The sequence below is a fragment of the Micromys minutus genome (genome assembly GCF_963924665.1).
Source record: "Micromys minutus genome assembly, chromosome: 8".
Taxonomy (NCBI): Eukaryota; Metazoa; Chordata; class Mammalia; order Rodentia; family Muridae; genus Micromys; species Micromys minutus.
This window is the reverse complement of record NC_137977.1, coordinates 10,896,548-10,911,840: the sequence shown is the minus strand read 5'-3', so window position 1 is coordinate 10,911,840 and position 15,293 is coordinate 10,896,548. Positions and strand designations below refer to the sequence as shown.

Below are 15,293 nucleotides of genomic sequence, written 5' to 3'. Positions count from 1 at the left end.
AGAAATGTATGGTTCATTTACTATCACTAAAAATTCCCTATTTTTTTCATAATATTTGCTTCATAAAATACTTTGATATGCTTCAACCCGTCAGATGATTTGTGACATCCTCTTCGAGATGGGGTGGGGGTGGGGAGAGGAGTGGGGTGAGGAGCTGTAGAAAAGCACACTGGGAGAGGAGTAATGACTGGACTTTAAAAAATAAAAGTAATTTTTAAAATAGAAAACATTAAGTTGGAATTTAGTGGCTAATCCAAGTACAAATATACTGTAAACATATATGTATATGCATGATCTTACAGCAATCAGGATTAATTAGAAAAAATTATGTGACTCGGTACCTATTTCACTGATAACAGAAGTTTCTTTTAACTAGAAATATTAACTTTGTGATAATTAAATAATTGTATAAATCATTTTCTATGAGGTATGGTAGCCTAAATTGTCAGGAACTCTGGAGGTTGAAAATTGAAAATGTAGCGTTTAAGACAAGTCCAGGCTATGGTGTAAAACAGGACCCCCTAAACCATCCGATAATTAAAGTCAGCTGCATTCTTTATTGAAGTAGTTTTCTCTTTGAAGTAACATTATCACAACTCACAGACTGTGTGAAGTTCAAGAAAACAAAACAAACAAAAAAAGTCATGCTCAATCCTTATACACCAAGAACATGTTGACAAATTCTGGGTTACACCCTGTTTTACATGTACTTTTTGCTCATTCTAAATAGTAAGACCTTAATGCAGAGTATCAAACCTTAAAAAAAGAAAAAAAAAGCCAAGCACTGACACAATTGTATTTGTATACATTTATGCAAAAATGTTTAAAATTTTTTTTCTTTTATCTTTGTTTTTAAAATAAAGTTTTTTTAAAAAAAGAAGTAACACTATCACATGACAAGCAGGCACTGTTGCATCCTGTCTCGGAGTTTTAGAGTAGATACAATATATCCCAGTGGGGTAGGTACTACGGGAAGAGAAAGCAGACAGGGAAGGATTCTGCTGCTCAGCTCTTTCCATATTTTAAGTCAGTGAGGCCACGGGTCCCTGGTCTTATGCTGCTCGCATTCAGAAAGGCTTCTTCTTCGGTTAATTTTGTCTTGAAATACCCTCAGTGACACACTCTTAGGTTTGTCTAGATGGTGATTTTAAATTGAATCAATTTAACAATGAAGAGTAAGTTTCCTTATTAAACATTTTTTTTGAGTCAATTTGCTTCCAGTGTGGGCATTTTTCTCTCCCTCAAAAGCATGTATCATGTAAAATATACCCGAAAGAGGAAGAGTGTTTAAGTGTAATCAGAAAGAATCTATGTATCATTCAGAGGTACAATTCTGAAAAGTAACTGTTTGAACCTTCAGTAGAAGATGGATAGGATTAAGTGGCAGAAAGTGTAATAATCCTCTTTATTCCACATGTGACCTGAATCCTAGCATTAGTTAATGTTGTTACAAAAATAAATAAAATGTTAAAACTATATGAATTCCGTTGGTCTATTGTAAACAGCTCTAAAATAATATGGACATTAAGAATATCAAATCAAATAATTCTTGAGACTGGACGAATTTCTAGTTCAGTTAGCAGGGTTTCCTATACAAGTGGAATGACAGCAGCCTTGGGGAGTATAAATAGAGTCGATTATAATAGATTGCTCTAGTTATGCGATAAATAAGTAAGTAGAGAGGTATGCAATATACACGTTCTTCTGTCTGAGTTTAGATTGTGTGCTGAACTGGCAGAATTATCCTCCTGTATTACAATTCATTTTAAATGTACAGACTACTAAGAGGTACCTCACACGCCCTTCTGAAACCCATCAAAGGAGACAAATGTTGCAAATCAGAGCTTCCAATAGTACCTCTTCTCCCTCCTCAGTTCTTGCCCCTGAGTTCCCCATGGCAGCATGTCAGGTGCAAAGCTCATGCTCAACCCTGTTCTGCCTAGAATTTTCTAAGTTTCTTTCAGAATGAGAATTCCTTTGTGAGGTCATGCAGGGTTCAGCTCTGTCCTTTCTTAGGACAGTTGCCATGGGTGGGGGTTCTCCTATTGTAAAAATATGTCTCTCATGACCTAAGATGTAGAGTCTGCTTAGGATTAACTGCTGAAAATTATACATATTGGATATAAGCTAAGAACATGTACGGAAAGGACATGTAACTACTGTTTATATTCAATCTTGTTTTACTGCTCAGTGGATATGTGAGTAACATTTTTGTAAAAATAGGCTACTGATTAAATTGCATCTATTTAGACTGAATCTGATAGTTTTATGCATTATTATTAAGGCATATGAACTAACAATAAAAGCATCTACTGCTTTACCATTTAATTTAGTTGGGAAATCTAATAAAACATATTTTAATAAGAATGATGTAAAACTATACTTAGTGGGAAATTAAATTTGGTGGTTAAATTTTTATGATGCCGACTTTTAATTAGAAAACCCATTAACAGTGTTTTTGGTCTGAATGCCAAATTCCCCAGAGTATCTGCTGTCTTATGTTATTCTAATTATTTTCACTGAACTTTAAAAAAAATTACTTTCAATTTTTTTGGGATTAGTTTGAAATTATTGTGTGAGCTAAAATTTCTTTTTCAAACACAAATGACATAAATTTAACTTTAAAATTAAATCTGCTCAGAAATGTGGATTTGTTCTCTGTGATTAACTCCCAAACATGTCTCGATTTAAGATACCTGAAAATACAACAATGCTGCCATTTTATTCTCATCAAGCTTCTTTAATACCAAATTAAGATGATTTACATGATGAATTTATTTAATTATTATTCTGAGTCAAGGTAGTTAAGCTAATGAAGCTTTCAGAATGTGCTTTTAATGGCAATTGCTCTATAAATAATCAGATCATAATTTTCAGAATTATAGACTAACTTTACAAGAAATATAAAAGAAGTATGCAATTAGAAAGTAACTTACTATGAATTGTAAGAAAGTTTGATTCTTAGATTTTTTAGCTATATTTATGTGTGTGTGCCTGTGTGCACATGTATGTTTAATCATTTCAAATTGCTTATAAGTGGCAATTATGTTTCTAAAAGCAGAAGGAAGAAAAAATTTGGATTATATCTAAAGCCTAAGTAGTAAAAACAATAGCTTAATTCTGCATTTACTTAAAATTCATTTGGAGGGTCATTGTGTGTTACTCATGTATACTAGCATTTTTAAAAATTCTGTTTTAATTTCCCCAGACTGAAACTCTGTGTCTTAGCATCTCTTTATATTATTAAAGTGGTTTGTTTTATATAAATAAATATGTAAAGAATTACCTTGTACTTCCATCAGTATCTAGGATTAGCTCATACCCCAAAGACAAATGCCTCTTGGCTAGATCCTGCTCATGCTCAGGAATGAGACTTAGGACCAGGGTTGCTATGATACCTCCTTCTCATATCAGCAAAGGATGTCAAATAATTTTGGAGTTTTGTGTCTGGCTTGGTTATTTTGAGGTGTTATTCTTGAGGTTTTTTTTTTTTTTTTTTTTTTTTTTTTTTTTTTTTTTTGGTATGTGTGTGTTTTCATGACCACATATCCTAATCTGTGAATGACTGCATGAATTAGGACCTTGGAAGAAGACAGACTCCTTTTAACATAGAGAATCAGATTCAAGACCTTTTCAGGCCAAACACTAAGTCATATGTGTCTCCCAGTGTATATGGGAAGTTAGGAGTTCACATAACTCTTAAAGAAGACATTTGTGTGTGTGTATGTGTGTGTCTTGAGGAACAATTTGCTGTGTTTCATTGACAAATATGTAATTTGCTATGCAGCTCAGACTACCCTAAATTAGATGTTACCCTTTTGTCTCAGTAATCCACTTGTGATTAGTCATGAGCTTAGCTTACTCAATTACATTTTGAGCCTAACTGTTTAAGTCATTCTTTGAGCCATTTTGCAGTATGAGGACTGCCTAGATTCCCCTTGCATGGTTGTCTTGAGCAAGAGTTTTATCTTCTCTAATTCTTTTTTTTTTTTTTGGAATTAATATAACACAACTATATTTTTTAAACTTTCACAGAAAGGCCAGTTAATGCTATATTTCTTTACAACTTTCTTGTGCTTGTTTGAGTCAGGTAGCTACTGTTAAGGAAGAAAACAACAGTCTTAGTCTTTAGGCAATTCAACAGCTCAGTAAGGTTAGTGTTAATAGTTTGTAGCTAGAGTTACTTGACAGCTGGGAAAACAGGTAAATCAGCTACATCATAAAGGTAAATTGACTGTAAACATCGTGATTTGCTGGGTTGATAGGAATTGTGGTAAGATTCAGGGGGGAGATACAAAGAAAGGACAGCTGGAGGGTATTGAAGGAAGTGTATTTTATTGTATTTATTACAGAATTTTATTATAACTATTTTCTTATCAGTCTCACATCTCCATTTGACTGTGTGTGTCTTGGAGCTAATAAACAACCATAACTTATTCATCTCTGCACACTCATTTTAAAGTGGGACGTCTGAAAAACTCAAAATCATTTTTTGGGTTGAAATTGTGTTTTGATGTTTCTTTCTTTTTTGCTTGTTTCTGTAATAAGATAAATTCAATTTTCATTCAGTGCCTTTGTCCAAGTATTTGGTGATATGTTTTTTAGTGTTTACCTACCAGTTCTATCTCCAAACACAAATCTATAGAGTAGCATATAAACTTAAATTGAGCTCTTTAAGAAGTCAATGTAAAGAGATTGCTAAACCAAATAGTTTGTTAATAATATTTTTAAAAATTATTAGCTTTATTTTTTATATTTTAATATTTTTATTAGACACTTTGTATTTACATTTGAAAGGTTATCCCTTTTCCCCACCCTGCTCCCTTCTTCCTCCTCTTTCACTTGTTTATATGAAGTTGTACTTGCTCCTAATCACCCTCTCCACTCCATTGCCTTGGCTTACCCTTATATTGGGAAAACGTGCCTTCCCTGGACAAAGGCCTCTTCTCACATTGATGCCAGTCATTGCTACCTTCAGCTACATATTCAACTGGAGCCATAGATCTCTCAATGTGTGCTTGAAAGTTGGTGTTTTAGTTCATGGTCATTGTGGGGGGTTTGGTTGGTTAATAATGTTGTTCTTCCCATGAGGTTGCAACCCCTTTCAGCTCCTTTAGTCCTCTCTTTAGCACATTTACTGGGGTCCCCGTATTCAGTCTGATGGTTAGCTGCAAGCAAGCTCAGTTGTATCTGTATGACTATGGCAGAGCCTCTGAGGAGGCATCCATATCTGGTTCCTGCCAGTAAGCACTACTTAGCATCAGAAATATTGCTTGCATTTTGTGAGTGCATATGAGGTAGATCCCCAGGTGAGGCAGTCTCTGAATAATATTTTCTTCAATCCCTGCTCCTCTATTTGACCTTGTATTTCCACCTGTGAGTGTTTTTTCTCCCTTCTAAGAAGAACTGAGGCATCTACATTTTGGTCTTTCTTTTTTTGAGCTTCATAAGGTCTGTGAATTGTTTCATGAGTATTAGCTTTCTGGGGCTAGTATCTGTTTATTATATGTTTGTTTGTTTGTTTGTTTGTTTGTGACTGGGTTACCTCACTCAGGATGATAGTCTCTAGTTCCATCCATTTGCCTATGAATTTCATGAAGTCATTGTTTCTAATAGCTGAGTAGTACTCCACTGTGTAAATGCACCACAATTTCTGTATCCATTCCTCTGTTGAAGAATAACTTGGTTCTTTCCAGCCTCTGGCTATTATAAAAAAGGCTGCTATAAATATGGTGGAGCATGTGTTCTTGTTATATGTGGGAGAGCATCTTTGGGTTGTATGCCCAGGAGTGGAATAGCTGTGTTGTTAGGTAGTACTATGTCCAATTTTTTGAGGAACTCCCAAACTGATTGTACCACAAGAGTGGTTGTACCAGCTTACAACCCCAGCAACAGTAAAGGAGTGCTCCTCTTTCTCCACATCCTCCCCAGCATCTGCTGTCATTTGAGTTTTTGATCTTAGCCATTCTGACTAGTGTGAGGTTGAATCTTATGGTTGTTTGGATTTGCACTTTCCTGATGATTAAAGGATGTTGAACATTTCTTTAGGTGCTTCTCAGCCATTCGATATTCCTCGGTTGAGAATTCTTTTTTTTTTTTTTTTTGGTTCTGTACCCCATTTTTATAAGGGTTATTTGATTCTCTAGAGTCCAGCTTCTCAAGTTCTTTGTATATATTGGATACTAGCCCTCTATCTGGTGTAGGATACTAGCCCTCTATCAGATGTAGGATCTTTTCTCAATCTGTTGACTGATGGTTTGTCTTCTTAACAGTGTCCTTAACTTATAGAAGCTTTGCAATTTCATGAGGTCTCATTTGTCGATTCTTGATCATAGAGCAAGTGCCTTTGGTGTTCTGATCAGGAAAATTTCCCCTGTATTTATGTGTTCTAAGCTCTTCTCTACTTTCTCTTCTGATAGTTACAGTGTACCTGGTTTTATGTAGAGGTCTTTGATCCACTTGTACTTGAGCTTTGTACAAGGAGATAGGAAAGGATCGATTTGCTCTCTTCTGCATGCTGACTACCCGTTGAACCAACACAATTTGTTGAAGAGACTGTCCTTTTTCCATTGAATGTTTTTAACTTTTTTGTCAAAGATCAAGTGAACATAGGTGTGGGGGTTCATTTCTGGGTCTTCAATTCTGTTCCATTGATCTACCTGTCTATCACTGTACCAAGAATACTTACTGGCAGAAACCAGATAGAGATATCTCCTTAGAGAGTATGTTAGAGTAATATAGATACAGCTGAGTATGCTTACAGCTAACCATTGGTCTGAACTCTGGGACCCCAATGAGGGTCCTAAAGAAAGGACCTAAGGAGCTAAAAGGGGTTGCAACCTCATGGGAAGAACAACAAGAACCAACCAAACCTTCTAAAACTCCCATAGACTAAAACACCACCTTTTGTGCACACATTGGGAGAAATCTGGTTACATATTTAGCTGAAGATAGCAGTGTCTGACATCAATGTGAGAAGAGGCTTTTGGCCCATGGAGTTCCTGTTTTCCCAATGTAGGGGAATGCCAAGGCAATGGGGTAGAGAGGGTGATTAGAAGGGAGTACACCTCTGTGAAGGCAAATGGAGGGGGAGGGGGTGGGAGCTGGGTGGAGGAAAGAGGTAACATCTCAAATGTAAATACAGTGTATCTAATAAAAATTATGAAAAAAATAACACTGAGATTCTGCCTCACACCAGTCAGAATGGGTAAGATCAAAAACTCAGATGAAAGTAGATGCTGTCTAGGATATGGAGAAAGAAGACCGCTCTTCCACTGTTGGTGGGGTTATAAGTTTGTACAATCACTCTGGAAATCAGTCTGGTGATTCCTCAGAAAGTTGGACATAGTCCTACCTGAAGTCCCAGCTTCCACTCCTGGGCTTATACCCAAAAGATGCTCCAACATATAACAAGGACACATGTTCTACCATGTTCATAGCAGCCTTATTTATAACAGCCAGAAGCTGGAAAGAACCTAGATGTCCTTCAACAGAGGAATTGATACAGAAATTCTTATTTTTAATAACATGAACTTTTCACATCATTGTTTGCAAACATTATACAATATTTATTGTAAATTTATAATGAAAATAAATACTAATAATTTTTTAAAGCAGCTGTACTGAGACAAGGTGGCCTCTGCCAGTAACATTTGCAGTCTCATGTATTTGAGAATCATCATCTTTCTCTGCGCTGTGGCTGAGTTAGTTCTCTTTAGACTATGAGCATGTACTAAAAGATTATGTGATGATGGGAGGCTTATTCCAATCCTTTTCCCAGCCTGTCTTCTCTTCTTCAGAAAGCCACTTAAATAGATAATTTATACATATGAGGTGTGCTTAGAAGGTAGGGAGATTGTTGAAGGAACAGACTAAATTTCTGCCTTCAAAATAATTATGGACTCCCCATCTTCTTGCCACCCACCCTGACTTGGTGGGGCAAAACTGTTGTCAAAATCTATTGGCAGAACAAAACCTCATAGTTATCTCAAGAATTCTGTTCACTTTCGCACCTCTTTATAAACAAATGCATTTACACCTTTGGGTCTTGAATGTAGAGACACAGATTATATTAGCTTTCCATCTCTTGGCCACACATGGAAGATACAACTTAAAGCAGACAAAATGTATTTAAACTTATATTTCAGAAGAATGAAATTACTCATTAGCCTTATTTATTATAGGGTCCCAGCGAGGCACAAAATTAAGTTGGTAGGAGCTGATGGCTGAGTCTACTCCTCACTCCTTGGTCGGCTAGAGGCAGAGTAAGGAAACACAAGAAAGGCTAAGACAAGATCCAGTACAGAAGACATGATGTCAGCGATTCCTTCACTAGACCACAAACATCAGGAGCGATCAACTTCGGAGTGCCCCAAAGACATACCAGAGGTGTTCATCAACCTCACAGGGGACAGTCATTCTATACCAACAGACAGGGTCAGGTAAATTATCATGGTGTGTGCACATGTATGGGTAGGTTTTTGTGCACAAGAGTAATGAGAGAAAAGAGCAGAGGAAGAAAGAGGGGTGACAGGAAGGAGAGATGTACATGAGAGAGAAAGAAGGGAGAGAAAGAAGAAAGGGAGAAGAGTAAGAAGGGAGACTGAAAAGTCTGACAGTTAAGAAGAGAGCTGTTTCAACCATAACTGCTACCTTCTTTCTAGTTTCATATAAGGAAACTCTCTTTTGTGTGTGTGTTTGTGTTTTAATTTTTATAGAATTGCTTTGTTATATTAGGTGACCTGAAATGTCAAGATAACTTCTAGAATTTTGTAGTTTTTAATCCAGTAACTTTAACTAGTCTCTCCTCCAGTATGGAGATTTACTTTAGTAACATTTTATTACTTTAATATAATAAAAGCCAGGAGGATAGCTCTTAGCATCACACAGAATAAGCAGCTTGTCTTTTTCTTTATTCAAGTCTATGATAAAACAGCCAAGGAAGTAAGAGCAGGTATTTTTCCATACCATGGAGTTCGTACACTGAATGCTTATTGTAGCAATCTGACAGAATCTGCAAGTGGGTGCACAACCTTGAAGTGCATGCCAGTAATATCAGTAGTTTGTGTATCTAAATGATCCATGTGCATGAATATTAAAGCAAAATACATCTACATTCCAGTAGGGTAACTATAACATGCAATTACTTTTACATTATTTCTAACAGGAAATGCGCATAGATGGGCTCCTTTCGTAACTGTTTATTAAAAATCACATATAATTTACAGAGCTAACTTTGTAAACTTCCCATAACATATAAAAAAACTGTTATTGTCTCAATATAGGTGAGGAAGCCCCAGGATCTTTATTTAGCCTGTTATCTGGGTAACTCTAGAAGCACGATTAGCGTTTACACACTGAGCTGGTAGAGCCTCTGGCATTGGAAGTTTCTAAGCTGCCTCAGGCTGTCTCCTTTGTATCCATCCATACCTCTCATCTCACCCTGCGAGCTGTGCTTGCTTCTCAGGCTTGGACCAAGGAAGCTCAGCCACTGCACCGCACTCCTACTGTCGGAGCAGAGAATTAATGTTCCACTACTGTCATGGAGCTTCTGCTTTGAATCCTCCTGCCTTTGGATGATTTTGCACACCCTCCTACTTCACAACTGCATGCTTTGGGTTGTACACAGTAATATGAATCACTCAATGCTATTTCTGGCTGTTGAAATCTATTGGTTCTGAGTGGTTTGTATTCTCTTGATTTCAGTAAGATCTCTTGACAATAATTACTCTGGGTTTTAAAGTCTCATTTCTTTTTCTCTGTTAAAAATTGTTATTGACTTTGACAAGTCTGCCATTCTTTTCAATTCTTTCCCCATGTGGGAAGGACAATAAGAAATTGTGCCTGGCTTCCTCTTTTGCTTTGATTGTTTTTAATCTTCTGGTTCCATTTTAATATGCTTTATTCTAAACAATGAGGCCCGACTTTGACAGAAGGCAGAATAAATCCACTTTCATTCAAGACTGTCTACTCATGCCAAAAATGATTTACTTTTTCTCATAAGCCTTTTATTTTATAACATTCCAGCTCTACCTCACATAAAATAACAATAGATTATTTTTTTTATGAAGAGAACTATTTTCCTACATAAAGCATCAAAATAATTAAGCTGCTAGAAGTGTCGGGCACACAAATACTGAACCTAAAAATAAATGACTTATATAAGAACTGTGTCTTCAGATATAATAAACATACTTGAACATGACTTTATCTTGTATGAGAAGTAGAAATGATCCAAGGTATAATTTATCCATGTGAGTAGACATAGATGATAATAGGACCCTTTATCCTAAAGCAAACTTTGAAAACAAAATATCAAATTTCAACAAAAACATCAAGTTTAACTGTATCTGTGAAGAGACAAAACAGCTATGCAGCAAACTGCATTACATTCTTACCAGTCACCACAGCTTTCTGGGATGGATTTTATAAATTGAGAAATCCATTAATTTTATTTACTACTTGTTAGTTACAACACGTTTTTCTCTGACAGTTGTAAACGGTCTACAGCCCTCCCAGTGTTACACGGAGCAATTTACTCATCTGTAACCCGGGTACTTTCTGTGTTTGTATCTGTGGATAAGTGAGCCATTCTTAATTCTTATAGTGGAAAGAAATAAGTTAGTTACTATAGGCAAGAAGAACGTTTTGACCTTTTATTTTTAAATCATTTTGAATTATGGAGGTGAGAATTATCCTAATTATAAGGAAAAAATTTAAGCAATCGAAATTGTTTTTATTTTCAATCATTTAAAGCTGTCATACAATGTCATTTTTATACAGTCATTGTACTTTGCTTATACTCACCATCATCAACCATCATGACCCCTACCCTAGTTCCCTTCCTCTACCAAATATGCTTTTATATCACATATACATAAACATAAGTGTGTGTGTGTGTGTGTGTGTGTGTGTGTGTGTGTGTGTGTAAATCCTGCCTCTACATGTGAGAGAAAATATGCAATGTTTGTCTTTCTGAGTCTGGTGTATTTTGCTCAATATAATAAATTTCATCCATTTCCTTGAGAATAGCATAATTTTCAAAATAGTCTCTTGTTATGAGTCCTCCTCTTTTTATAAAATAAGCTGTTTTTCCTTTCCATTGAACCATGTTGAGATGCATTGCTGCTAAAATATAATGTTTTATTATATCCACCAAGAGTTCTTTGTGCAGAAGATCCCAACCTGTTCTCAAAGTAATGATGAATAAGGGTCACAGAACCATGGAAACTGAGCTCAGGTCCCAGTTCTGTGACTGCATGTGTGTGTTCAGTGGTTAAGGTCAGCCAGGTAGACTCCATGTGAGGTTAAGAATTACATTTCCCTCAGTCACATCTCAGAGTCCATGAAAGAAACTAATTGGAGTGCATAGCCACTTACAATTCATGTATATCAGCTGTTCCTTATAAACAATGATTTTACAAGGCTGCAAAGCAGGATTTTTTTTACCATTAATGTTATGATGCAGTACATTTGAGATGCTTCAGGTAAAGATTGTAAATGACAGAAAAAAATGGGAACCACAAATTTGAAGAAAGAGAGCCTACTGTCTTATGGAAATAAGATAGGGAGGAGGGTGTCTCTCAAAAAAGGTGGCTACCTCTATAAGACAGATAGCAGCTCACCTGTGAGAAGAGATTTCTGACAGAGGTCTCTAAGCATAGCACAGGCAGAAGGAACCTGTCAACCTCTTGTCCCCAGGAAGCTGATAAGCTATTATAGTGGGGTCAATGTTTTGATGTCAACAACCTTGTGCAGCTTTCAATTCCTTTTCTCACCACAGCTTGTTCATATAAAATTTGGTATATTTCACATTAACTGCCCTCAGGCAAACCTTGGTGTAGCAAAAGGAATTAATTTCTGGGCTTGAAATGCTTAAATGCTTACTTCTAAGGTAAAGCATATATACACGTGCTTTAATTACGAACAAAAGCCTAACCCCCTCAGAGAACAAATTATAGAAAAGACAAGGATGCATAATTTTATGAGACTATTTTCATCTTTATAGAGAAACATCAATAAACAAATGACAGCCAAAGGAAGTTGCTTGGAAATAGGAGACATGCAAAATTCCCTGAGAAGTACCAAGTCGCCATAGCCAAAGGAGGGGGCAGCTTGAGAAGACCAGATCTGCTCATTCAGCATTGCTTCTTAAGAAATCAAGCCCAAGAACATGAGAATAAGATGCTTGGTAATTTGTGATTTGTGCTAGAAAGAGGCTTACAGATGCACAGGCCTGTGTGGGTCTGTCTAACAGGGAAAAGTGGAGAGGTCTAGAAAGATGAAAGATTCTTTGATTGGGTTGAGTATATCTCCAAAACGTGAGGAAGGCCATCATGGGCACATTTGGGAAGGGCAAACTCCTTATTGAATGTCCTTGTATAAGAATAAAAGGAGAATAAATTGACCCCTTTAATGCAGTCTGTCATCTTGGCTGTCTTTTTAGCCACTCACTTTCTGTGAAGGAGGGAAAAGGTGATGGTGTTTCTAATGCTGATAGAATATGAGCTAGAAATTACTGAATAATCTTTATTTGATATTTATTTATTTTTCAGAAGTATAAATATTAATAAATTTCAGTTGAAAATATCTATTTCTGCATGATAGGGCATTTTTGTATGTTTATATTCTTTGTACTTTAAATGCAAATGTTAGCAATGGCATCACTAAAGATAATTATTACCCAAGTTACACATTTTCTTTAGATGTTATCAGTCATTGCTCATCCTTTAGGATACCTTGTGGGGATATAAACGTGTTTACTGCACATCTGTGCTCTTTCATAAGTAATCCCTACACATTTCAGGGACTTTCCTCGAGGCTAGATAGATGCTTCGAGCTCTTTTGTCTAATTTTTATTATCATCTAAGTAATTATTTCGACCTTATCTTTTACACTGACTTGGCCTCATACAATCATGCACTGCCAGCAACAAAGATGCATTTTGAATGATGCATAATTAGGCAATTTTGTCCTTGCGCAAATATTGTGTAATGCATTTACACAGTGAAGCTGCTGTAGTGTCAGAAAGCAATGAAGCTCTTTGAGGCAGTGGACAAGTGTAGTACTCCACTACTGAACTAAAAATTCGTCAGGAAGTACATGGCTATGCACATATGTCGTCTGGAACATGATTTATTGAATATTTAATATTCTATCTTCTCTTATACATCTGTCTTAAATGTCTCACTAACATGAAAGGGAGCAAACTGTGGCTTGTGAGCGACAACTGAAATGAAGAAGCACATCATTCCACAGACCCATTGTATATTTTAATGTTTTTATGTGTATAAATTATCTGAGAAAGAGATGATTCATGTTTGTGGATATGGGTACATGTAGAAGTGAGAGGACAACTTCTGGCGTCTGTCCTCGTGTTTCTACCTTGTGCCTGATAGGCTCTTCTTTGCTCTTTTCCTGCAGCAGATATACCGCTCTTGAACTTCTAATAATCCCCTGACTGGCTCCCATCTGTCTGTAGAAGCCATGGGATTATATACATCTATCACCACAATGGGCTACTTTACATAGGTTCTAACAATCCAGCTCAGCTCCTCCAGCTTGCAGCTTTTTTTTATCCACGGATCTATTTGCTCAAACCAAACTCAATTTAATGCCTTGCAGGATATAGCATCTATTTAGAACTAAAGCTGACTGAAGGTGTCCTGTACAGGTGAGCAAATGCCTATATATTAACAAGCCACAAAAATGGCCTTAAGAAAAAGAGCATAAATATGAAAGTGTAGAATTGACCTCACATAGATATTCATCTTTTAATAAGATTCCAGTTTATGTCTAAGAATGAGTGTCTGTAACTATGTCTATGTTGATAAGGTTATTACACCCTTCTTAAGAATAAACTTCCGGATCTTTCGAATTTAAAGGTAAATACAAGCATTAATCTTATCTGCAAAGGAAATCATGCATCTATTGCTTGTGTGTTTAAATGTTGGCTAAAACATTTTCGGATCAGTAAAACATCAACAGATTTCAAGTAACGTGGGATGAGAAGATAGAACAAATAAATATTAATTATGGAATATGAAAATCTCTATATTTTGATTGTTATTAAGTGTAAATAAAGTCTTTATTTGATGGCTTAGTATCAATTTACTTAAGAATTTATTTTTCCTGGTTTCCCAAAGATAGAAACAGTTGTCCTTTAGCATTTGTATGATCGCTATGGAAAGGAATATCCTGGAATACTTACCTACTGTACTGAATTAGATTGAACTGGAGGATAGGAAATGTGTCAGTTACTCAAATCACCACTAGATGTCTACACATAAAACATTTGTGTGAATAATTTCCCCTTCTACACATGTTTATAATGAAGTAGCTCCAATGAATGAAGGTGAACTTTCTTTTCTTTCAATTCAGTGTCATTTATTTTTGAGCTCCAGTCCCACCCATGGATAAGGTACCTAGTAGTTGATGGATTTTTCCATTGATTTCCTTCATATTTTTAGATGCTGAATTGTGACTATTGATTTTAAAAATTTTAAATGTGAATGGTTGAATGATCCTCAGATTTAATTATATACATTGTAATACATTTACATATAAACATGTGTTTGCATGTAAATTTAGGATCTATGTGTGTAAATATATCCATTAGAGAGAAATACATTTACCTTGATTTTATTTTTCAGTACACCGTGTGAATTTCCTTTGCTCTTAAAGAATCTACTTTCTAGCAACACATCTCATGCTAATTTGTGAATGACCCTTCAGGTAGTCCTCGAGCAGAGAGTTCAGCATTCAGGATCCTACATTATACTGAGAGATGTGGCTAAAAATAAATGCTTTCCTTTCGGTTATGGGTAATAAATGCCATCATACCCACCACTTAGAAGAAACCTGAAGATGTTAAATGCCATTATCCTATATTATACAATTTACCTTCTATATTCTTTCATGTTAAAAAAAACTTAACTCACAGTTTGTAAAAAATAAAGGATCTTGTCTTTAAACTCTGGTGCACTGAAGAAACTCAGTGCAGGTAGAAGTGAGAGCTTTGTCCTCCTGCGGTGGGCTCCAGGTGACATCTAGAGAGCCATATTCTCTGCAGTGAGACTTTCTTGTGTCTACAGTACTTTGAACAGTTGAAGCTTGCAAAGTTTTTGTTATACCCTGTCTTTCACTAAGATGAAACACAAAGTTGTAGTATAGTATAATTTTGATGGAAGGATATATATTTTTTCCCAACATTCCCAAAACTTCTTGGCCCAAAAAAATTATGAATACATATCTAAAGAAAAGATGTAAATCTGAATACATGAAAATATTCCATC

General features: G+C 35.9%; 1 protein-coding gene across 5 annotated transcripts in view; it reads left to right on the top strand.

The window, feature by feature from the left end:
• Nucleotides 1-15,293, top strand: part of NOL4 (nucleolar protein 4) — a gene marked incomplete at both ends in the record, with an annotated part of 321,302 nt that overhangs the window by 124,322 nt on the left and 181,687 nt on the right. The window lies entirely within an intron of this gene.